The sequence below is a fragment of the Syngnathus scovelli genome, chromosome 12 (assembly GCF_024217435.2).
Source record: "Syngnathus scovelli strain Florida chromosome 12, RoL_Ssco_1.2, whole genome shotgun sequence".
Lineage (NCBI taxonomy): Eukaryota > Metazoa > Chordata > Actinopteri > Syngnathiformes > Syngnathidae > Syngnathus > Syngnathus scovelli.
The window spans coordinates 10,436,608-10,461,677 of record NC_090858.1 but is presented as its reverse complement, the minus strand read 5'-3'; the positions used below and the strand labels follow the sequence as shown (position 1 = coordinate 10,461,677).

General features: G+C 39.8%; 3 long non-coding RNA genes across 6 annotated transcripts in view; all 3 read left to right on the top strand.

Moving 5' to 3' along the window:
- LOC125978740 (uncharacterized) overlaps window positions 1–25,070 on the top strand; it is a 60,746-nt gene that overhangs the window by 6,171 nt on the left and 29,505 nt on the right. The gene's annotated exons all lie outside the window — the stretch shown is intronic.
- Window positions 801–3,676, top strand: LOC125978731 (uncharacterized). 2 transcript variants are annotated; one of them, XR_011087891.1, is made up of 5 exons: window positions 801–1,623; window positions 2,474–2,590; window positions 2,814–2,970; window positions 3,261–3,450; window positions 3,580–3,676. It is a non-coding gene; the product is annotated as an uncharacterized lncRNA (long non-coding RNA). The 2 variants fall into 2 exon arrangements; XR_011087890.1 differs by having other exon boundaries at window positions 802–2,590; window positions 3,580–3,675.
- On the top strand, window positions 10,432–16,325 carry LOC137840810 (uncharacterized). Of its 3 annotated transcripts, XR_011087878.1 has the most exons (7): window positions 10,443–10,576; window positions 11,166–11,315; window positions 11,388–11,474; window positions 12,550–14,487; window positions 15,344–15,460; window positions 15,684–15,840; window positions 16,131–16,324. It is a non-coding gene; the product is annotated as an uncharacterized lncRNA (long non-coding RNA). The 3 variants fall into 3 exon arrangements; XR_011087877.1 differs by having other exon boundaries at window positions 10,432–10,553; window positions 11,166–11,474; window positions 16,131–16,325; XR_011087876.1 differs by having other exon boundaries at window positions 11,166–11,474; window positions 16,131–16,325.

Below are 25,070 nucleotides of genomic sequence, written 5' to 3'. Positions count from 1 at the left end.
TTTCTCATCACTGTGTGGATTCTCATCATAGACCCGGGTAGTTAATCTTTATTTATGGGTTAGCGGAGCTTCGTATGGAAAATTGTCTGCAGGAAAGGCATGGCGAGAGCTGACAAGCAGATTTAAAGGGCGTTTTAGCTTGATGGTTGCTTCCCACTTTCCTCTGCTTTGTACTATTGTTTTAAAGAGGTAAAGATTTTCCTGTTATAAGTTTTTTATATTTATTTTATATATTATATTTATTTTTACATATTATATACTATATTTCTATAGGGGTTTTTTTTATAAAGGGCAAGTGTCTTTTTTTAAGAACTGACTTTGTGACCCGTTTTGCGTTGTCACACTCCAAATTGTGGTTGTCATGTAAATGAAAAGCCAAAAGGACAACTTTTATGATCTGCTTTCAGTTGAAAACAGTTTCTTGGTGTCTGTTGTGTCTGTTGGGAGTAGATGTCATAAAGGCTCCACTCGCCAAAGAAAATCACTGTTGTGTTTATGTACGTGAGCGCAACTATTATTCCAAGGGTGTTTTAAACAGAACAAAATGAGGGTAATGAAGTGGACTCGTACATTCCGCAGTTCCTGCGGTTTCCACCATCCCCACCACTGAAAAACAATGAAACATTGTTGCTGCAGAAATTATGATACAATAAGCTTCTGTCTTTCTTTCCCGTTTCACATTTTCCCTTTTTTAATTTGTCACATTAGGTTTTATATATATATATATATATATATATATATATGTGTGTGTGTGTGTGTGTGTGTGTGTGTGTGTGTGTGTGTGTGTGTGTGTGTGTACTTGTTTTTATCAGTATGGGGGGTCCGAAGACAGGGAGCCCACCAACAAAGTGGGGCCCTGTGTCGTTGTGGGGTCCAAAATCATGGACCCCACTCGGGAAACCACTCTAAAACAGCTTGAAATGCTCTAACAACATGCCTCACGAATTTTTTTCACTTACCCCTCATGGTCGCAATGTTGAGAATTGTGTGTGTGAAGTGTGTGTGCTCAGTAGCGGCCCCCCGACCATGGCAAGTGGTATTGCAAGTATACACACTACCGGAAGTGTGTGTGATTCAACCAATCAGGGCACCTCGTGATCCGAGTGTTGATTAAGAAAATAAAATGCTATTTCCTGTAGATTTAAACCAGGTAATTATTATTTTAGTAACCATAGCAGCTAAAATAATACTGTAAACATAAAATTCCTGCATTACAATTGCAATTTATCTACGTTATTTAATATTCATTACACTTGCTTTATAAAAATACGCTCATTCTATTAGGCTTATTTTAAAAACTGTCTCGTGCATTTTTCATGTTCTAAACATAAAAATAAAGGTATAAATAAATAGTAATTTATTCTTTACCATCAGTTTACATATTAGTTAAATCAGCATCTCGTGCATTTTTCATGTTCTAAACATAAAAATAAAGGTATAAATAAATAGTAATTTATTCTTTACCATCAGTTTACATATTAGTTAAATCAGCAGGTATTGCATGTGTTAGCTTCATGCGGCTAAAACCACCAGCTTAACGTCACTTCGCCACGTGTGACGCCGCCAGACTGAGACTGCTCCGCGACGAAGACACGCTGCTCATAACGAAACACAACATACACGGTGAGTAAATCAACTGCATGTAAATACTAAGTACAAGAAACTGATGTAGAAATGCTTTTTGTCCAGACCCCGAGGGGTTTATATGCAATGATTATGGCTTCGGATTCGGTATATTGTCACTCGGATGGCGTAACGTTTTCCCCTCAGACAGTCCGGCTTTTTAACTTGTTATTCATCTTAGCTTGCAGTGGTTTTAAAAACAATGGTGTAAAAGAGAACGACAGAATGTATAATTGCTCCGTGTTATATTCAGGATGATTTCGATGTGCTAATGTTTCATAATTGCTAAGCCCAGAACCGGACTCTGGCCGTAATTGCCGAAACCACTTCAAAACTCGTCAAACACGTGTGTGCTCAGTGTTATGATATATCTGCATGTCTTCTGTATTTCTCGGTGGTTTTCTATCAGAATGCTTTCTTTAAATAACACAAGCATTCTGACGCAAATAAAACTATCCGGAAACTAGCTTATTGGCTAATTAGCTACCGCTAATCAGGATGCTACGTTCACTTTTCAAACACAAACATAATAAAAACGAGTTGGTAGCTCCTGAAAAGTATAACGAGTTATACTGGTAAAACTATTGAAATAACTTTTCTTTGGATGCAGCACCTGGTTGGAACTGTGACTAGTTAAAAGTAACAAAGCTCAGCTTCAAACCGACAAACATTTTCATTAATATATCAGTATTTTCTGAAAAATATTCTTTCTTTAATCACTCTTGTTCTGTTAGTTCTCAGGCCAGGCTTATTCCTTCAGTCTTTATACAGTGGATGATTACAAATCTTTTAAAATTAATATAGAGTGCTTGTTAAAGTTCTCTCTGCCATGTTTTGAATTATTTTTTAGAGCCAGAAATGTCCAAAAGGAAAGCAAGAAAAAAGCCTGCTGATGAAGCAGCCTTTTACATTTAATCCTCAAAGGACAAACCTGGACTAGTGGAAAGATTTATTGATGATCAAAAAGGTAATAAACTCATTTTTAGACCATTTATCCATTAAGTATATATTTATTTATTTTATAAAACAACACAAAAAACAATCAAATTCAGATTGGTTGTTGTATTTCTGTTTCTAAGCGAGAACTTAGTATTAAAATTGTAAGATAACACCACAATTATTTGGTTAAAGGTGTATCTTAAAGAAATATTTTCTCATAACCAATGGTTTTATATAAAATGTCCTTGCAGGAAGAGGCGTGTTTGCTACCCAGCACTTTGAACAAGGAGAGTTCATCTTATAATACAGGGGTCAACTTCTGTCAGCAGAAAAATGCCAAACAAGCAAGTACTCTGAAAAGGAGAGTACATTTCTCTTTGACTTTGAATGGCAGAATCATTACTGGTGGTATGTATATCCAAATATTTTCTATACAATAATTATGAACTCTAGAAAGAGACTGGAATAAAATACCCTAAATTAGTGAGTCACTCAGAAGCAATATTTCAATAACACATCAGGATTGTGGCATTAACAATTTTTTTTATTTAGTGCTATGATGTTCAAAAAGACATTGTTTCCCTCTCAACTTTTCTTTTGAAATGTTGCAAGTTTTTATTTCTGTAAGCCAACTTTTATTTTACTAAAAAACTAGTTATATGATACAAAATGTTTGATTTCTGTTTTTTCTTTCCTAGTATTGATGCATCAACAGAGGATGGCTCTCTTGGAAGATTAGTGAATGACAACCACAAGTCTCCAAACTGCACCATGAAAAAAATAGTAAATGACGAGCCCCATTTGTGCCTTTTTGCCATCAAAAACATAGAAATGGGAACTGAAATCAATTACAACTATGGTGATTCTAAATGGCCATGGCGTGAAAAAGTAAGTCAGTAAGATCAAGTATGCAAGTTGGAATATTAATTTGTTATTAAAAAAAGGACGATTTTTGTCTCTTTTATTTGAATTACTCTCAGTATGATGTTGGTAAGTTATTTGTGGTTTTGATTCCAGGTGACAGGCTCTCAGGCTCCTGTTGACGGTGCGCTGCCTGAACCAGCCAGAACTTGGCAGGACTCTGGCCCTGATGATAACATCAAACAAGATGCCAGCCAACAGGTAACATTCAGTTAGACTTTGTTGTAAGAAATAAACTTTGTAGACCTTTTCTTGTTCTCTTAGTTTACAGCTTTTAGTTGGAAAGCTGTTCTTTAGTCAGAAGGTACCTTAAACAGCATTCAGCCAACCATTGGATCACATGGTTTTAGTGGTTCTCCTCATAGAGCCCAAACGAACCAGTGGCACACACACCTATAGAAGGATTGTTGAAACATGCGCCCATGGGTGTCCAACCAAGCCAATCATTCACACACACATAACAGATTTCTGATGGCTACTTGTGGGGCCCTCCGTATGGATCTAAAGTTGTCTTGGTTATTCCAACCAAGCCAATCATTCACACACACACAATAACAGATTTCTGATGGCTACTTGTGGGGCTCTCCGTATGGATCGAAAGTTGTCTCATGTTTTTAGATCATATTTTGGTTATGGACTTTATGGAGGCTGATTATATTACAGCTATAGTTCCACACATCCTCAACAGCAAAACGACTAAAGTGTCATGCTGAAGGATGCTCCACTACATCCATAAAGATGCTGTTATAGGACCTGATTAGACATCAGGTCTGACTGGAACACTTTAGTTAGAAAAGCTTGTTTGGTTTTGGGGACTAACTTCACATGATTTAACTATACAGGTCTTGAGTCTGTCATTTGTGGTGTCTGTATGATGTTGGTAAGTTATTTGTGGTTTTAATTCCAGGTGACAGGCTCTCAGGCTCCTGTTGACGGTGCTCTGCCTGAACCAGCCAGAACTTGGCAGGACTCTGACCCTGATGATAACATCAAACAAGATGCCAGCCAACAGGTAACATTCAGTTAGACTTTGTTGTAAGAAATCAACTTTGTAGACCTTTTCTTGTTCTCTTAGTTTACAGCTTTTAGTTGGAAAGCTGTTCTTTAGTCAGAAGGTACCTTAAACAGCATTCAGCCAACCATTGGATCACACGGTTTTAGTGATTCTCCTCATAGAGCCCAAACGAACCAGTGGCACACACACCTATAGAAGGATTGTTAAAACATGCGCCCATGGGTGTCCAACCAAGCCAATCATTCACACACACAACAGATTTCTGATGGCTACTTGTGGGGCCCTCCGTATGGATCTAAAGTTGTCTTGGTTATTCCAACCAAGCCAATCATTCACACACACACACAATAACAGATTTCTGATGGCTACTTGTGGGGCCCTCCGTATGGATCGAAAGTTGTCTCATGTTTTTAGATCATATTTTGGTTATGGACATTATGGAGGCTGATTATATTACAGCTATAGTTCCACACGTCCTCAACAGCAAAACGGCTAAAGTGTCATGCTGAAGGATGCTCCACTACATCCATAAAGATGCTGTTATAGGACCTGATTAAACATCAGGTCTGACTGGAACACTTTAGTTAGAAAAGCTTGTTTGGTTTTGGGGACTAACTTCACATGATTTAACTATACAGGTCTTGAGTCTGTCATTTGTGGTGTCTGTATGATGTTGGTAAGTTATTTGTGGTTTTAATTCCAGGTGACAGGCTCTCAGGCTCCTGTTGACGGTGCGCTGCCTGAACCAGCCAGAACTTGGCAGGACTCTGACCCTGATGATAACATCAAACAAGATGCCAGCCAACAGGTAACATTCAGTTAGACTTTGTTGTAAGAAATAAACTTTGTAGACCTTTTCTTGTTCTCTTAGTTTACAGCTTTTAGTTGGAAAGCTGTTCTTTAGTCAGAAGGTGCCTTAAACAGCATTCAGCCAACCATTGGATCACACGGTTTTAGTGGTTCTCCTCATAGAGCCCAAACGAACCAGTGGCACACACACCTATAGAAGGATTGTTGAAACATGCGCCCATGGGTGTCCAACCAAGCCAATCATTCACACACACATAACAGATTTCTGATGGCTACTTGTGGGGCCCTCCGTATGGATCTAAAGTTGTCTTGGTTATTCCAACCAAGCCAATCATTCACACACACACAATAACAGATTTCTGATGGCTACTTGTGGGGCCCTCCGTATGGATCAAAGGTTGCCTCATGTTTTTAGATCATATTTTGGTTATGGACATTATGGAGGCTGATTATATTACAGCTATAGTTCCACACATCCTCAACAGCTAAACGGCTAAAGTGTCATGCTGAAGGATGCTCCACTACATCCATAAAGATGCTGTTATAGGACCTGATTAGACATCAGGTCTGACTGGAACACTTTAGTTAGAAAAGCTTGTTTGGTTTTGGGGACTAACTTCACATGATTTAACTATACAGGTCTTGAGTCTGTCATTTGTGGTGTCTGTATGATGTTGGTAAGTTATTTGTGGTTTTAATTCCAGGTGACAGGCTCTCAGGCTCCTGTTGACGGTGCTCTGCCTGAACCAGCCAGAACTTGGCAGGACTCTGACCCTGATGATAACATCAAACAAGATGCCAGCCAACAGGTAACATTCAGTTAGACTTTGTTGTAAGAAATCAACTTTGTAGACCTTTTCTTGTTCTCTTAGTTTACAGCTTTTAGTTGGAAAGCTGTTCTTTAGTCAGAAGGTACCTTAAACAGCATTCAGCCAACCATTGGATCACATGGTTTTAGTGATTCTCCTCATAGAGCCCAAACGAACCAGTGGCACACACACCTATAGAAGGATTGTTGAAACATGCGCCCATGGGTGTCCAACCAAGCCAATCATTCACACACACATAACAGATTTCTGATGGCTACTTGTGGGGCCCTCCGTATGGATCTAAAGTTGTCTTGGTTATTCCAACCAAGCCAATCATTCACACACACACAATAACAGATTTCTGATGGCTACTTGTGGGGCCCTCCGTATGGATCGAAAGTTGTCTTGGTTATTCCAACCAAGCCAATCATTCACACACACATAATAACAGATTTCTCATGGCTACTTGTGGGGCCCTCCGTATGGATCGAAAGTTGTCTTGGTTGTTCCAACCAAGCCAATCATTCACACACACATAATAACAGATTTCTGACAGCTACTTGTGGGGCCCTCCGTATTGACCGAAGGTTGTCTCATGTTTTTAGATCATATTTTGGTTATGGACATTATGGAAGCTGATTATATTACAGCTATAGTTCCACACATCCTCAACAGCAAAACGGCTAAAGTGTCATGCTGAAGGATGCTCCACTACATCCATAAAGATGCTGTTATAGGACGTGATTAGACATCAGGTCTGACTGGAACACTTTAGTTAGAAAAGCTTGTTTGGTTTTGGGGACTAACTTCGCATGATTTAACTATACAGGTCTTGAGTCTGTCATTTGTGGTGTCTGTATGATGTTGGTAAGTTATTTGTGGTTTTAATTCAAGGTGACAGGCTCTCAGGCTCCTGTTGACGGTGCGCTGCCTGAACCAGCCAGAACTTGGCAGGACTCTGACCCTGATGATAACATCAAACAAGATGCCAGCCAACAGGTAACATTCAGTTAGACTTTGTTGTAAGAAATAAACTTTGTAGACCTTTTCTTGTTCTCTTAGTTTACAGCTTTTAGTTGGAAAGCTGTTCTTTAGTCAGAAGGTACCTTAAACAGCATTCAGCCAACCATTGGATCACACGGTTTTAGTGGTTCTCCTCATAGAGCCCAAACGAACCAGTGGCACACACACCTATAGAAGGATTGTTGAAACATGCGCCCATGGGTGTCCAACCAAGCCAATCATTCACACACACACATAACAGATTTCTGATGGCTACTTGTGGGGCCCTCCGTATGGATCTAAAGTTGTCTTGGTTATTCCAACCAAGCCAATCATTCACACACACACAATAACAGATTTCTGATGGCTACTTGTGGGGCCCTCCGTATGGATCAAAGGTTGCCTCATGTTTTTAGATCATATTTTGGTTATGGACATTATGGAGGCTGATTATATTACAGCTATAGTTCCACACATCCTCAACAGCTAAACGGCTAAAGTGTCATGCTGAAGCATGCTCCACTACATCCATAAAGATGCTGTTATAGGACCTGATTAGACATCAGGTCTGACTGGAACACTTTAGTTAGAAAAGCTTGTTTGGTTTTGGGGACTAACTTCACATGATTTAACTATACAGGTCTTGAGTCTGTCATTTGTGGTGTCTGTATGATGTTGGTAAGTTATTTGTGGTTTTAATTCCAGGTGACAGGCTCTCAGGCTCCTGTTGACGGTGCTCTGCCTGAACCAGCCAGAACTTGGCAGGACTCTGACCCTGATGATAACATCAAACAAGATGCCAGCCAACAGGTAACATTCAGTTAGACTTTGTTGTAAGAAATAAACTTTGTAGACCTTTTCTTGTTCTCTTAGTTTACAGCTTTTAGTTGGAAAGCTGTTCTTTAGTCAGAAGGTACCTTAAACAGCATTCAGCCAACCATTGGATCACACGGTTTTAGTGGTTCTCCTCATAGAGCCCAAACGAACCAGTGGCACACACACCTATACATGGATATTTGAAACATGCGCCCATGGGTGTCCAACCAAGCCAATCATTCACACACACATAACAGATTTCTGATGGCTACTTGTGGGACCCTCCGTATGGATCGAAAGTTGTCTTGGTTATTCCAACCAAGCCAATCATTCACACACACATAATAACAGATTTCTCATGGCTACTTGTGGGGCCCTCCGTATGGATCGAAAGTTGTCTTGGTTATTCCAACCAAGCCAATCATTCACACACACATAATAACAGATTTCTGAAAGCTACTTGTGGGGCCCTCCGTATTGATCGAAGGTTGTCTCATGTTTTTAGATCATATTTTGGTTATGGACATTATGGAGGCTGATTATATTACAGCTATAGTTCCACACATCCTCAACAGTTAAACGGCTAAAGTGTCATGCTCAAGGATGCTCCACTACATCCATAAAGATGCTGTTATAGGACCTGATTAGACATCCAGAACTGACTGTAACACTTTAGTTAGAAAAGCTTGTTTGGTTTCGGGGACTAACTTCACATGATTTAACTATACAGGTCTTGAGTCTGTCATTTGTGGTGTCTGTATGATGTTGGTAAGTTATTTGTGGTTTTAATTCCAGGTGACAGGCTCTCAGGCTCCCGTTGATGGTGCGCTGCCTGAACCAGCCAGAACTTGGCAGGACTCTGACCCTGATAATAACATCAAACAAGATGCCAGCCAACAGGTAACATTCAGTTAGACTTTGTTGTGAGAAATAAACTTTGTAGACCTTTTCTTGTTCTCTTAGTTTACAGCTTTTAGTTGGAAAGCTGTTCTTTAGTCAGAAGGTACCTTAAACAGCATTCAGCCAACCATTGGATCACACGGTTTTAGTGGTTCTCCTCATAGAGCCCAAACGAACCAGTGGCACACACACCTATAGATGGATATTTGAAACATGCGCCCATGGGTGTCCAACCAAGCCAATCATTCACACACACATAAAAGATTTCTGATGGCTACTTGTGGGGCCCTCCGCATGGATCGAAAGTTGTCTTGGTTATTCCAACCAAGCCAATCATTCACACACACATAATAACAGATTTCTGATGGCTACTTGTGGGGCCCTCCGTATGGATCTAAAGTTGTCTTGGTTATTCCAACCAAGCCAATCATTCACACACACATAATAACAGATTTCTGATAGCTACTTGTGGGGCCCTCCGTATGGATCGAAGGTTGTCTCATGTTTTTAGATCATATTTTGGTTATGGACATTATGGAGGCTGATTATATTACAGCTATAGTTCCACACATCCTCAACAGTTAAACGGCTAAAGTGTCATGCTCAAGGATGCTCCACTACATCCATAAAGATGCTGTTATAGGACCTGATTAGACATCCAGAACTGACTGGAACACTTTAGTTAGAAAAGCTTGTTTGGTTTTGGGGACTAACTTCACATGATTTAACTATACAGGTCTTGAGTCTGTCATTTGTGGTGTCTGTATGATGTTGGTAAGTTATTTGTGGTTTTAATTCCAGGTGACAGGCTCTCAGGCTCCTGTTGATGGTGCGCTGCCTGAATCAGCCAGAACTTGGCAGGACTCTGACCCTGATGATAACATCAAACAAGATGCCAGCCAACAGGTAACATTCAGTTAGACTTTGTTGTAAGAAATAAACTTTGTAGACCTTTTCTTGTTCTCTTAGTTTACAGCTTTTAGTTGGAAAGCTGTTCTTTAGTCAGAAGGTACCTTAAACAGCATTCAGCCAACCATTGGATCACACGGTTTTAGTGGTTCTCCTCATAGAGCCCAAACGAACCAGTGGCACACACACCTATAGATGGATTGTTGAAACATGCGCCCATGGGTGTCCAACCAAGCCAATCATTCACACACACATAACAGATTTGTGATGGCTACTTGTGGGGCCCTCCGTATGGATCTAAAGTTGTCTTGGTTATTCCAACCAAGCCAATCATTCACACTCACATAATAACAGATTTCTGATGGCTACTTGTGGGGCCCTCCGTATGGATCGAAGGTTGTCTCATGTTTTTAGATCATATTTTGGTTATGGACATTATGGAGGCTGATTATATTACAGCTATAGTTCCACACATCCTCAACAGCTAAACGGCTAAAGTGTCATGCTGAAGGATGCTCCACTACATCCATAAAGATGCTGTTATAGGACCTGATTAGACATCCAGAACTGACTGGAACACTTTAGTTAGAAAAGCTTGTTTGGTTTCGGGGACTAACTTCACATGATTTAACTATACAGGTCTTGAGTCTGTCATTTGTGGTGTCTGTATGATGTTGGTAAGTTATTTGTGGTTTTAATTCCAGGTGACAGGCTCTCAGGCTCCTGTTGATGGTGCGCTGCCTGAACCAGCCAGAACTTGGCAGGACTCTGACCCTGATGATAACATCAAACAAGATGCCAGCCAACGGGTAACATTCAGTGCGACTTTGTTGTAAGAAATAAACTTTGTAGACCTTTTCTTGTTCTCTTAGTTTACAGCTTTTAGTTGGAAAGCTGTTCTTTAGTCAGAAGGTACCTTAAACAGCATTCAGCCAACCATTGGATCACACGGTTTTAGTGGTTCTCCTCATAGAGCCCAAACGAACCAGTGGCACACACACCTATGGATGGATTGTTGAAACATGCGCCCATGGGTGTCCAACCAAGCCAATCATTCACACACACATAACAGATTTCTGATGGCTACTTGTGGGGCCCTCCGTATGGATCTAAGGTTGTCATGGTTATTCCAACCAAGCCAATCATTCACACACACATAACAGATTTCTGAAATATGGTTTCTTGTGGCTTCTTTGTTGTAAATTTTGGAGCCTTTTCCATGTTTTATATGTAAAATTTCCTGTGATATAAGGTTTTGGCATATTTCAGAGGATGTGTACAGCACCGGTCGTCTACCAGTTAAGATATTGGACAGAAATTTTAATTATTTTGAGCAAAGAAATTCTAGTCTTTATATTAATACAGCATATAAGAGTAGCTTGCAGAAACTAACAACACATTTCTTTTAATTCCCTCCATAGAGCTATCAATTATCAAAGGAGTTTCTCAAAGTGGACTACTCAGACAGTGATGATACTGACAATGATTCCCAAAAGGACTGCTCTGTACCTCTGCAAATCAATCTGCTCAAAACAAGAGTATATTAAATTTGACCAAGCATTCTTATACAGGTGCAGTTAATTTTTGTTTTAGAATATTGCTATACTGTGTTTTTTTTCTGTACTTAAAAATCATCATTTCAGATGGGCTGATCCCAGAAGTGATAGAAGTGACCTCTTGTACCTCCGCATCTCGTGGCCCAAGTAATGAAAAGTCAGCCAAAAAGGGAGGTGAGTTTAGAGTAATCCTTTTCAATATATAACTTTATCACAGTTGCTTTTAAATTGCCCAATTGTTACTACTGTATCAGTATCTAATTATCCTCACATATGCTGCTTACTAAGATTTAGATGACCCAAGCAAGATATATTAAACACCACTTGACTTTTTTTCTTAGACATGTAAGGTCTAAACTTTTGAATTTTGTCATAAAATGAAAATTGACCCATCCTTTCTCATGTGAGTTACAGGTCATTGCTAACCTTGATAATATGTGAGATGTTTGTTTACATCTATTTTTAAATAGAGGTAATGTATACATGACACATTTACCTCAAAAGAGAGAAAGAAAAATTGCTCTAGATTAACCTATTAGTGAATATGCAAATTCACACATTGTCACACCAAGGCAGATACCATTCTTATACAGCTTGCATTTAATTTTTTACACATTATATATTTCCAAATTTACTTTTATCATCTTTGTTTGTCCATGTGTAGCACGTTATCAAAGCAAATTCCCCATACATGTAAAACACTGTCTGAAAAAAGTTTTTCTCTGATTTTTATTTTTTATTTTCCCTGATTTTGCAACAACTTGTATCTGTTCTTAATGGTTTTGTCAGAGAAATGGTGCATCCCAATGTGCTGCCATGGTGGAGTTTGACTGCCTGTGCAACCTCTGTAGGGTCCAGGAATTGCTTCATCTACCAGCAGTGACATTCTGGTCAAATGCAAAACTGCTTAAAAGTAATCAAGAAAATGAGAGACCTCTTTCCCCCACCACCAAAACTGGGGGCATTCTAATGTTACCCTTTTGTGCATCTATTTTTAATTTTGTTAATATCAAAACAGCTGACACTGAAGACCACCTAGCAACTTAAATGACCGGATTAATATCTCAGATATTAACTGATTTACTTATGTCTATTGTAGGCTCATCACTGTTGACAAAGATAGTTGACGTTATAAAATATCTCATTTGAATTATATTGTCGGATAATTGTACATAAAGTGAATGTATTCTTTATGCAATTTTGTTCTAATTAAGTTGTAAACTAAAAAGTGCTCTTCCTATGCCCTTAGGTAACGGAAAAGTTGTGAAAAGAAGCTGGACCCCAGAGGAATGTGCTGCAGTAAATAAACATTCAAGGAAGTATATATTGACAAATCAGGTTCCTGGTAAGCTTGACTGCGAGAGATGCATTGCTGCAGAACCACAAGCACCGAGCTGTTAAGTACTTTGTCAAAAAGAGAATAACCACCATGAGGAGAAAATATGAGTGAAACAGCTTCCCTTAACAGAGATAGAAACACATGGCTGGTCCTGTTTCACCATTTGTTCACTATTTGTTTGTGATTTTTTTTATGCTCCACTTCTCCTGTTCGTAAATGTTAGATTAAATAAGTTCCTTTATTCATTGGCTACATTTGTAATGTGTCCATTTAAAATTTTGACTCGACAATTATTACTTGTAAATCCTGTGTACTTTATAGTTAGCTAAAATGCAGAATTTAAATATTTTAAAATGTACCAATATGACTGAACAAATTGAAGAATATTAAGACTGTGACCAAGGAAAATGGACCAGAATCTGAATAAAGACTTCAGAATGTATTTTAGAATGCACATTTCAATGTATATCTAGTATATTTAGTCAGATGAAAGTATTAATAACACTAACAAAATTTTTAGGTTTTCTCAAATGATTAAGTCCACACAAATGCATGTTTGGGTTAGATTAGGGTTGGGGTTGAACTTGATAGATCCTCTTTATAAAGGCAGACCTAACAAGTCTTAAATCTTAACAGCAAGCTCCATAACTGGCTAAAAAAATAATGTGTGTATAGGTAGACCTCTTAAGGTTGAAATATTAAAAGCGATCCCCATAACTGACTAAAAATCTCATGTGTGTAAAGGTGGACCCCGCAAAGCCGGAATGTTAGAAACAGGCCCCAGATATGACTGAAAAACTGACATGAAAAAAAAAGTTTCAAATTGTGTTTATTGAAAGTGATTTTTAGTAACAAGATTTTTTTTGGGAGTTGCCTGATTTTTTTCATAGTTCTTGGACCACTAGAAAGGGTGGACCCCAGAACTCGGTAAATTAAGTTGGGTCCTGCAGAGGGAGGTTAACAAGGATGTGTGTGTGTGTGTGTGTGTGTGTGTGTGTGTGTGCGTGTGTGTGTGTGTGTGTACTTGTTTTTATTAGTATGGGGGGTCCGAAGACAGGGAGCCCACCAACAAAGTGGGGCCCTGTGTCGTTGTGGGGTCCAAAATCATGGACCCCACTCGGGAAACCACTCTAAAACAGCTTGAAATGCTCTAACAACATGCCTCACGAATTTTTTTCACTTACCCCTCATGGTCGCAATGTTGAGAATTGTGTGTGTGAAGTGTGTGTGCTCAGTAGCGGCCCCCCGACCATGGCAAGTGGTATTGCAAGTATACACACTACCGGAAGTGTGTGTGATTCAACCAATCAGGGCACCTCGTGATCCGAGTGTTGATTAAGAAAATAAAATGCTATTTCCTGTAGATTTAAACCAGGTAATTATTATTTTAGTAACCATAGCAGCTAAAATAATACTGTAAACATAAAATTCCTGCATTACAATTGCAATTTATCTATGTTATTTAATATTCATTACACTTGCTTTATAAAAATACACTCATTCTATTAGGCTTATTTTAAAAACTGTCTCGTGCATTTTTCATGTTCTAAACATAAAAATAAAGGTATAAATAAATAGTAATTTATTCTTTACCATCAGCTTACATATTAGTTAAATCAGCATCTCGTGCATTTTTCATGTTCTAAACATAAAAATAAAGGTATAAATAAATAGTAATTTATTCTTTACCATCAGTTTACATATTAGTTAAATCAGCAGGTATTGCATGTGTTAGCTTCATGCGGCTAAAACCACCAGCTTAACGTCACTTCGCCACGTGTGACGCCGCCAGACTGAGACTGCTCCGCGACGAAGACACGCTGCTCATAACGAAACACAACATACACGGTGAGTAAATCAACTGCATGTAAATACTAAGTACAAGAAACTGATGTAGAAATGCTTTTTGTCCAGACCCCGAGGGGTTTATATGCAATGATTATGGCTTCGGATTCGGTATATTGTCACTCGGATGGCGTAACGTTTTCCCCTCAGACAGTCCGGCTTTTTAACTTGTTATTCATCTTAGCTTGCAGTGGTTTTAAAAACAATGGTGTAAAAGCGAACGACAGAATGTATAATTGCTCCGTGTTATATTCAGGATGATTTCGATGTGCTAATGTTTCATAATTGCTAAGCCCAGAACCGGACTCTGGCCGTAATTGCCGAAACCACTTCAAAACTCGTCAAACACGTGGTAAAGCTCAGTGTTATGATATATCTGCATGTCTTCTGTATTTCTCGGTGGTTTTCTATCATGTAAGAATGCTTTCTTTAAATAACACAAGCATTCTGACGCAATAAAACTATCCGGAAACTAGCTTATTGGCTAATTAGCTACCGCTAATCAGGATGCTACGTTCACTTTTCAAACACAAACATAATAAAAACGAGTTGGTAGCTCCTGAAAAGTATAACGAATTATACTGGTAAAACTATTGAAATAACTTTTCTTTGGATGCAGCACCTGGTTGGAACTGTGACTAGTTAAAAGTAACAAAGCTCAGCTTCAAACCGACAAACATTTTCATTAATACATCAGTATTTTCTGAAAAATATTCTTTCTTTAATCACTCTTGTCCTGTTAGTTCTCAGGCCAGGCTTATTCCTTCAGTCTTTATACAGTGGATGATTACAAATCTTTTAAAATTAATATAGAGTGCTTGTTAAAGTTCTCTCTGCCATGTTTTGAATTATTTTTTAGAGCCAGAAATGTCCAAAAGGAAAGCAAGAAAAAAGCCTGCTGATGAAGCAGCCTTTTACATTTAATCCTCAAAGGACAAACCTGGACTAGTGGAAAGATTTATTGATGATCAAAAAGGTAATAAACTCATTTTTAGACCATTTATCCATTAAGTATATATTTATTTATTTTATAAAACAACACAAAAAACAATCAAATTCAGATTGGTTGTTGTATTTCTGTTTCTAAGCGAGAACTTAGTATTAAAATTGTAAGATAACACCACAATTATTTGGTTAAAGGTGTATCTTAAAGAAATATTTTCTCATAACCAATGGTTTTATATAAAATGTCCTTGCAGGAAGAGGTGTGTTTGCTACCCAGCACTTTGAACAAGGAGAGTTCATCTTAGAATACAGGGGTCAACTTCTGTCAGCAGAAAAATGCCAAACAAGCAAGTACTCTGAAAAGGAGAGTACATTTCTCTTTGACTTTGAATGGCAGAATCATTACTGGTGGTATGTATATCCAAATATTTTCTATACAATAATTATGAACTCTAGAAAGAGACTGGAATAAAATACCCTAAATTAGTGAGTCACTCAGAAGCAATATTTCAATAACACATCAGGATTGTGGCATTAACAATTTTTTTTATTTAGTGCTATGACGTTCAAAAAGACATTGTTTCCCTCTCAACTTTTCTTTTGAAATGTTGCAAGTTTTTATTTCTGTAAGCCAACTTTTATTTGACTAAAAAACTAGTTATATGATACAAAATGTTTGATTTCTGTTTTTTCTTTCCTAGTATTGATGCATCAACAGAGGATGGCTCTATTGGAAGATTAGTGAATGACAACCACAAGTCTCCAAACTGCACCATGAAAAAAATAGTAAATGACGAGCCCCATTTGTGCCTTTTTGCCATCAAAAACATAGAAATGGGAACTGAAATCGATTACAACTATGTGGATTCTAAATGGCCATGGCGTGAAAAAGTAAGTCAGTAAGATCAAGTATGCAAGTTGGAATATTAATTTGTTATTAAAAAAAGGAAGATTTTTGTCTCTTTTATTTGAATTACTCTCAGTATGATGTTGGTAAGTTATTTGTGGTTTTGATTCCAGGTGACAGGCTCTCAGGCTCCTGTTGACGGTGCGCTGCCTGAACCAGCCAGAACTTGGCAGGACTCTGGCCCTGATGATAACATCAAACAAGATGCCAGCCAACAGGTAACATTCAGTTAGACTTTGTTGTAAGAAATAAACTTTGTAGACCTTTTCTTGTTCTCTTAGTTTACAGCTTTTAGTTGGAAAGCTGTTCTTTAGTCAGAAGGTACCTTAAACAGCATTCAGCCAACCATTGGATCACACGGTTTTAGTGGTTCTCCTCATAGAGCCCAGACGAACCAGTGGCACACACACCTATAGAAGGATTGTTGAAACATGCGCCCATGGGTGTCCAACCAAGCCAATCATTCACACACACATAACAGATTTCTGATGGCTACTTGTGGGGCCCTCCGTATGGATCTAAAGTTGTCTTGGTTATTCCAACCAAGCCAATCATTCACACACACACAACAGATTTCTGATGGCTACTTGTGGGGCCCTCCGTATGGATCTAAAGTTGTCTTGGTTATTCCAACCAAGCCAATCATTCACACACACACTAACAGATTTCTGATGGCTACTTGTGGGGCCCTCCGTATGGATCAAAAGTTGTCTCATGTTTTTAGATCATATTTTGGTTATGGACATTATGGAGGCTGATTATATTACAGCTATAGTTCCACACATCCTCAACAGCAAAACGGCTAAAATGTCATGCTGAAGGATGCTCCACTACATCCATAAAGATGCTGTTATAGGACCTGATTAGACATCAGGTCTGACTGGAACACTTTAGTTAGAAAAGCTTGTTTGGTTTTGGGGACTAACTTCACATGATTTAACTATACAGGTCTTGAGTCTGTCATTTGTGGTGTCTGTATGATGTTGGTAAGTTATTTGTGGTTTTAATTCCAGGTGACAGGCTCTCAGGCTCCTGTTGACGGTGCTCTGCCTGAACCAGCCAGAACTTGGCAGGACTCTGACCCTGATGATAACATCAAACAAGATGCCAGCCAACAGGTAACATTCAGTTAGACTTTGTTGTAAGAAATAAACTTTGTAGACCTTTTCTTGTTCTCTTAGTTTACAGCTTTTAGTTGGAAAGCTGTTCTTTAGTCAGAAGGTACCTTAAACAGCATTCAGCCAACCATTGGATCACATGGTTTTAGTGGTTCTCCTCATAGAGCCCAAACGAACCAGTGGCACACACACACCTATACAAGGATTGTTGAAACATGCGCCCATGGGTGTCCAACCAAGCCAATCATTCACACACACATAACAGATTTCTGATGGCTACTTGTGGGGCCCTCCGTATGGATCTAAAGTTGTCTTGGTTATTCCAACCAAGCCAATCATTCACACACACACAATAACAGATTTCTGATGGCTACTTGTGGGGCCCTCCGTATGGATCGAAAGTTGTCTCATGTTTTTAGATCATATTTTGGTTATGGACATTATGGAGGCTGATTATATTACAGCTATAGTTCCACACATCCTCAACAGCAAAACGGCTAAAGTGTCATGCTGAAGGATGCTCCACTACATCCATAAAGATGCTGTTATAGGACCTGATTAGACATCAGGGCTGACTGGAACACTTTAGTTAGAAAAGCTTGTTTGGTTTTGGGGACTAACTTCACATGATTTAACTATACAGGTCTCGAGTCTGTCATTTGTGGTGTCTGTATGATGTTGGTAAGTTATTTGTGGTTTTAATTCCAGGTGACAGGCTCTCAGGCTCCTGTTGACGGTGCGCTGCCTGAACCAGCCAGAACTTGGCAGGACTCTGACCCTGATGATAACATCAAACAAGATGCCAGCCAACAGGTAACATTCAGTTAGACTTTGTTGTAAGAAATAAACTTTGTAGACCTTTTCTTGTTCTCTTAGTTTACAGCTTTTAGTTGGAAAGCTGTTCTTTAGTCAGAAGGTACCTTAAACAGCATTCAGCCAACCATTGGATCACACGGTTTTAGTGGTTCTCCTCATAGAGCCCAGACGAACCAGTGGCACACACACCTATAGAAGGATTGTTGAAACATGCGCCCATGGGTGTCCAACCAAGCCAATCATTCACACACACATAACAGATTTCTGATGGCTACTTGTGGGGCCCTCCGTATGGATCTAAAGTTGTCTTGGTTATTCCAACCAAGCCAATCATTCACACACACACAACAGATTTCTGATGGCTACTTGTGGGGCCCTCCGTATGGATCTAAAGTTGTCTTGGTTATTCCAACCAAGCCAATCATTCACACACACACTAACAGATTTCTGATGGCTACTTGTGGGGCCCTCCGTATGGATCAAAAGTTGTCTCATGTTTTTAGATCATATTTTGGTTATGGACATTATGGAGGCTGATTATATTACAGCTATAGTTCCACACATCCTCAACAGCAAAACGGCTAAAATGTCATGCTGAAGGATGCTCCACTACATCCATAAAGATGCTGTTATAGGACCTGATTAGACATCAGGTCTGACTGGAACACTTTAGTTAGAAAAGCTTGTTTGGTTTTGGGGACTAACTTCACATGATTTAACTATACAGGTCTTGAGTCTGTCATTTGTGGTGTCTGTATGATGTTGGTAAGTTATTTGTGGTTTTAATTCCAGGTGACAGGCTCTCAGGCTCCTGTTGACGGTGCTCTGCCTGAACCAGCCAGAACTTGGCAGGACTCTGACCCTGATGATAACATCAAACAAGATGCCAGCCAACAGGTAACATTCAGTTAGACTTTGTTGTAAGAAATAAACTTTGTAGACCTTTTCTTGTTCTCTTAGTTTACAGCTTTTAGTTGGAAAGCTGTTCTTTAGTCAGAAGGTACCTTAAACAGCATTCAGCCAACCATTGGATCACATGGTTTTAGTGGTTCTCCTCATAGAGCCCAAACGAACCAGTGGCACACACACACCTATACAAGGATTGTTGAAACATGCGCCCATGGGTGTCCAACCAAGCCAATCATTCACACACACATAACAGATTTCTGATGGCTACTTGTGGGGCCCTCCGTATGGATCTAAAGTTGTCTTGGTTATTCCAACCAAGCCAATCATTCACACACACACAATAACAGATTTCTGATGGCTACTTGTGGGGCCCTCCGTATGGATCGAAAGTTGTCTCATGTTTTTAGATCATATTTTGGTTATGGACATTATGGAGGCTGATTATATTACAGCTATAGTTCCACACATCCTCAACAGCAAAACGGCTAAAGTGTCATGCTGAAGGATGCTCCACTACATCCATAAAAATGCTGTTATAGGACCTGATTAGACATCAGGGCTGACTGGAACACTTTAGTTAGAAAAGCTTGTTTGGTTTTGGGGACTAACTTCACATGATTTAACTATACAGGTCTCGAGTCTGTCATTTGTGGTGTCTGTATGATGTTGGTAAGTTATTTGTGGTTTTAATTCCAGGTGACAGGCTCTCAGGCTCCTGTTGACGGTGCGCTGCCTGAACCAGCCAGAACTTGGCAGGACTCTGGCCCTGATGATAACATCAAACAAGATGCCAGCCAACAGGTAACATTCAGTTAGACTTTGTTGTAAGAAATAAACTTTGTAGACCTTTTCTTGTTCTCTTAGTTTACAGCTTTTAGTTGGAAAGCTGTTCTTTAGTCAGAAGGTACCTTAAACAGCATTCAGCCAACCATTGGATCACACGGTTTTAGTGGTTCTCCTCATAGAGCCCAGACGAACCAGTGGCACACACACCTATAGAAGGATTGTTGAAACATGCGCCCATGGGTGTCCAACCAAGCCAATCATTCACACACACATAACAGATTTCTGATGGCTACTTGTGGGGCCCTCCGTATGGATCTAAAGTTGTCTTGGTTATTCCAACCAAGCCAATCATTCACACACACACAACAGATTTCTGATGGCTACTTGTGGGGCCCTCCGTATGGATCTAAAGTTGTCTTGGTTATTCCAACCAAGCCAATCATTCACACACACACTAACAGATTTCTGATGGCTACTTGTGGGGCCCTCCGTATGGATCAAAAGTTGTCTCATGTTTTTAGATCATATTTTGGTTATGGACATTATGGAGGCTGATTATATTACAGCTATAGTTCCACACATCCTCAACAGCAAAACGGCTAAAATGTCATGCTGAAGGATGCTCCACTACATCCATAAAGATGCTGTTATAGGACCTGATTAGACATCAGGTCTGACTGGAACACTTTAGTTAGAAAAGCTTGTTTGGTTTTGGGGACTAACTTCACATGATTTAACTATACAGGTCTTGAGTCTGTCATTTGTGGTGTCTGTATGATGTTGGTAAGTTATTTGTGGTTTTAATTCCAGGTGACAGGCTCTCAGGCTCCTGTTGACGGTGCTCTGCCTGAACCAGCCAGAACTTGGCAGGACTCTGACCCTGATGATAACATCAAACAAGATGCCAGCCAACAGGTAACATTCAGTTAGACTTTGTTGTAAGAAATAAACTTTGTAGACCTTTTCTTGTTCTCTTAGTTTACAGCTTTTAGTTGGAAAGCTGTTCTTTAGTCAGAAGGTACCTTAAACAGCATTCAGCCAACCATTGGATCACATGGTTTTAGTGGTTCTCCTCATAGAGCCCAAACGAACCAGTGGCACACACACACCTATACAAGGATTGTTGAAACATGCGCCCATGGGTGTCCAACCAAGCCAATCATTCACACACACATAACAGATTTCTGATGGCTACTTGTGGGGCCCTCCGTATGGATCTAAAGTTGTCTTGGTTATTCCAACCAAGCCAATCATTCACACACACACAATAACAGATTTCTGATGGCTACTTGTGGGGCCCTCCGTATGGATCGAAAGTTGTCTCATGTTTTTAGATCATATTTTGGTTATGGACATTATGGAGGCTGATTATATTACAGCTATAGTTCCACACATCCTCAACAGCAAAACGGCTAAAGTGTCATGCTGAAGGATGCTCCACTACATCCATAAAGATGCTGTTATAGGACCTGATTAGACATCAGGGCTGACTGGAACACTTTAGTTAGAAAAGCTTGTTTGGTTTTGGGGACTAACTTCACATGATTTAACTATACAGGTCTCGAGTCTGTCATTTGTGGTGTCTGTATGATGTTGGTAAGTTATTTGTGGTTTTAATTCCAGGTGACAGGCTCTCAGGCTCCTGTTGACGGTGCGCTGCCTGAACCAGCCAGAACTTGGCAGGACTCTGGCCCTGATGATAACATCAAACAAGATGCCAGCCAACAGGTAACATTCAGTTAGACTTTGTTGTAAGAAATAAACTTTGTAGACCTTTTCTTGTTCTCTTAGTTTACAGCTTTTAGTTGGAAAGCTGTTCTTTAGTCAGAAGGTACCTTAAACAGCATTCAGCCAACCATTGGATCACACGGTTTTAGTGGTTCTCCTCATAGAGCCCAGACGAACCAGTGGCACACACACCTATAGAAGGATTGTTGAAACATGCGCCCATGGGTGTCCAACCAAGCCAATCATTCACACACACATAACAGATTTCTGATGGCTACTTGTGGGGCCCTCCGTATGGATCTAAAGTTGTCTTGGTTATTCCAACCAAGCCAATCATTCACACACACACAACAGATTTCTGATGGCTACTTGTGGGGCCCTCCGTATGGATCTAAAGTTGTCTTGGTTATTCCAACCAAGCCAATCATTCACACACACACTAACAGATTTCTGATGGCTACTTGTGGGGCCCTCCGTATGGATCAAAAGTTGTCTCATGTTTTTAGATCATATTTTGGTTATGGACATTATGGAGGCTGATTATATTACAGCTATAGTTCCACACATCCTCAACAGCAAAACGGCTAAAATGTCATGCTGAAGGATGCTCCACTACATCCATAAAGATGCTGTTATAGGACCTGATTAGACATCAGGTCTGACTGGAACACTTTAGTTAGAAAAGCTTGTTTGGTTTTGGGGACTAACTTCACATGATTTAACTATACAGGTCTTGAGTCTGTCATTTGTGGTGTCTGTATGATGTTGGTAAGTTATTTGTGGTTTTAATTCCAGGTGACAGGCTCTCAGGCTCCTGTTGACGGTGCTCTGCCTGAACCAGCCAGAACTTGGCAGGACTCTGACCCTGATGATAACATCAAACAAGATGCCAGCCAACAGGTAACATTCAGTTAGACTTTGTTGTAAGAAATAAACTTTGTAGACCTTTTCTTGTTCTCTTAGTTTACAGCTTTTAGTTGGAAAGCTGTTCTTTAGTCAGAAGGTACCTTAAACAGCATTCAGCCAACCATTGGATCACATGGTTTTAGTGGTTCTCCTCATAGAGCCCAAACGAACCAGTGGCACACACACACCTATACAAGGATTGTTGAAACATGCGCCCATGGGTGTCCAACCAAGCCAATCATTCACACACACATAACACATTTCTGATGGCTACTTGTGGGGCCCTCCGTATGGATCTAAAGTTGTCTTGGTTATTCCAACCAAGCCAATCATTCACACACACACAATAACAGATTTCTGATGGCTACTTGTGGGGCCCTCCGTATGGATCGAAAGTTGTCTCATGTTTTTAGATCATATTTTGGTTATGGACATTATGGAGGCTGATTATATTACAGCTATAGTTCCACACATCCTCAACAGCAAAACGGCTAAAGTGTCATGCTGAAGGATGCTCCACTACATCCATAAAGATGCTGTTATAGGACCTGATTAGACATCAGGGCTGACTGGAACACTTTAGTTAGAAAAGCTTGTTTGGTTTTGGGGACTAACTTCACATGATTTAACTATACAGGTCTCGAGTCTGTCATTTGTGGTGTCTGTATGATGTTGGTAAGTTATTTGTGGTTTTAATTCCAGGTGACAGGCTCTCAGGCTCCTGTTGACGGTGCGCTGCCTGAACCAGCCAGAACTTGGCAGGACTCTGGCCCTGATGATAACATCAAACAAGATGCCAGCCAACAGGTAACATTCAGTTAGACTTTGTTGTAAGAAATAAACTTTGTAGACCTTTTCTTGTTCTCTTAGTTTACAGCTTTTAGTTGGAAAGCTGTTCTTTAGTCAGAAGGTACCTTAAACAGCATTCAGCCAACCATTGGATCACACGGTTTTAGTGGTTCTCCTCATAGAGCCCAGACGAACCAGTGGCACACACACCTATAGAAGGATTGTTGAAACATGCGCCCATGGGTGTCCAACCAAGCCAATCATTCACACACACATAACAGATTTCTGATGGCTACTTGTGGGGCCCTCCGTATGGATCTAAAGTTGTCTTGGTTATTCCAACCAAGCCAATCATTCACACACACACAACAGATTTCTGATGGCTACTTGTGGGGCCCTCCGTATGGATCTAAAGTTGTCTTGGTTATTCCAACCAAGCCAATCATTCACACACACACTAACAGATTTCTGATGGCTACTTGTGGGGCCCTCCGTATGGATCAAAAGTTGTCTCATGTTTTTAGATCATATTTTGGTTATGGACATTATGGAGGCTGATTATATTACAGCTATAGTTCCACACATCCTCAACAGCAAAACGGCTAAAATGTCATGCTGAAGGATGCTCCACTACATCCATAAAGATGCTGTTATAGGACCTGATTAGACATCAGGTCTGACTGGAACACTTTAGTTAGAAAAGCTTGTTTGGTTTTGGGGACTAACTTCACATGATTTAACTATACAGGTCTTGAGTCTGTCATTTGTGGTGTCTGTATGATGTTGGTAAGTTATTTGTGGTTTTAATTCCAGGTGACAGGCTCTCAGGCTCCTGTTGACGGTGCTCTGCCTGAACCAGCCAGAACTTGGCAGGACTCTGACCCTGATGATAACATCAAACAAGATGCCAGCCAACAGGTAACATTCAGTTAGACTTTGTTGTAAGAAATAAACTTTGTAGACCTTTTCTTGTTCTCTTAGTTTACAGCTTTTAGTTGGAAAGCTGTTCTTTAGTCAGAAGGTACCTTAAACAGCATTCAGCCAACCATTGGATCACATGGTTTTAGTGGTTCTCCTCATAGAGCCCAAACGAACCAGTGGCACACACACACCTATACAAGGATTGTTGAAACATGCGCCCATGGGTGTCCAACCAAGCCAATCATTCACACACACATAACAGATTTCTGATGGCTACTTGTGGGGCCCTCCGTATGGATCTAAAGTTGTCTTGGTTATTCCAACCAAGCCAATCATTCACACACACACAATAACAGATTTCTGATGGCTACTTGTGGGGCCCTCCGTATGGATCGAAAGTTGTCTCATGTTTTTAGATCATATTTTGGTTATGGACATTATGGAGGCTGATTATATTACAGCTATAGTTCCACACATCCTCAACAGCAAAACGGCTAAAGTGTCATGCTGAAGGATGCTCCACTACATCCATAAAGATGCTGTTATAGGACCTGATTAGACATCAGGGCTGACTGGAACACTTTAGTTAGAAAAGCTTGTTTGGTTTTGGGGACTAACTTCACATGATTTAACTATACAGGTCTCGAGTCTGTCATTTGTGGTGTCTGTATGATGTTGGTAAGTTATTTGTGGTTTTAATTCCAGGTGACAGGCTCTCAGGCTCCTGTTGACGGTGCGCTGCCTGAACCAGCCAGAACTTG